This window comes from Frankliniella occidentalis, unplaced genomic scaffold (genome assembly GCF_000697945.3).
Source record: "Frankliniella occidentalis isolate FOCC.00 unplaced genomic scaffold, Focc_3.1 Scaffold184, whole genome shotgun sequence".
NCBI classification, from domain to species: domain Eukaryota; kingdom Metazoa; phylum Arthropoda; class Insecta; order Thysanoptera; family Thripidae; genus Frankliniella; species Frankliniella occidentalis.
The window spans coordinates 527,477-528,621 of NW_026267310.1; the positions used below are offsets into that span (position 1 = coordinate 527,477).

Below are 1,145 nucleotides of genomic sequence, written 5' to 3' on the forward strand. Positions count from 1 at the left end.
ACATCGCCTGACCCCTCATCGACTTGGACTGAGCTTCGCTCAGCGACAACCGCGGGGACCAACGTTCAACAGTCGCATGATTGCCACCATCGCGGAGCGATCAGATGTGCGGCCGGGCGGCCGGGCCGGGCGCGGCGCGTGACGTACGTGCGACTGGTGCTCGGCGTCGAGTGGGTGGATGATGATGACGACGATGCCGCCACCGCCGCCACCATTGCCGCTGCTGCTGACTCGCGCGACTGCCAAAAACAGCAAACCGCCGCCGCCGTCATTCCCTTATTCCATGGATCGAATCCCGCCAGGGAATGCATGTACTTGCGCGTTGTCAAATTAAGTTATTCTAGACAACGGATACTCTTTCTCCTTCCCCCGCACTACTCCCGATTATATACCAGCAGTTTAATAAATAAAAAATGAAACAAGTGCCAGATAAATGTACAACCGTTTCTCCTTATCTGTTAATAGATATTGTTTCAATAAAAAAGACTGAACTCCCTCATCAGCGTAAGATGATGAGCTACTTCAACAGCAAAACACTTTGCGAGATACTCTTCCCTTTCCATTTCACATCTACTCACGATCAAAAACAAAAACGAAAAAAAAAATTCATCCGCTGCGGACAGGATTCGAACCTGTGCGGGCAAAGCCCATTTGATTTCGAGTCAAACTCCTTAACCACTCGGACACCGCAGCTCGTCGTGAAAGCACGGCGAGCAGCGGCTCAACTATGGAGGGGAACGACCGATGCTCCACACTGCTGGCGCGGGGCGGGGTGGATTCCCTGGCAGGTGTACACATGATTCCCGGAGTTATTGCCCCCTCGGTGCACGATATTCCTTCCCCACGACTTCCCCTAGCTCCCCCTCCCCCGCCCACTTTTCTATCCTGTCCGGGCGCGGAGGACTGCGCGGCCATCAGCTCGAGCAAGGACCTGTCCCTGTCCCGCCGCGCGGCTTCAGAGTGAGCTGCGACTGACTCGGCATCATCGGCACGCGGCGGCCGGTGAGGCGCGGGCACGGCGGGCACCGCTGGCCAAGCCGACGCATTCAATATTACGTAGGGCCCCGTGCGTTAACATTGTGCACGGGGTAGCTGAGCGAAGTGCATTAAATTTATAGAAGACACAAAAAATATAGAATAAAACT

At 54.8% G+C, this 1,145-nt stretch overlaps 1 non-coding gene across 1 annotated transcript; it reads right to left on the minus strand.

Moving 5' to 3' along the window:
• Positions 1-611: 611 nt before the first annotated feature.
• Positions 612-693, minus strand: Trnas-cga (transfer RNA serine (anticodon CGA)). The gene has a single exon. It is a non-coding gene; the product is annotated as a tRNA-Ser (tRNA).
• Positions 694-1,145: the final 452 nt, after the last annotated feature.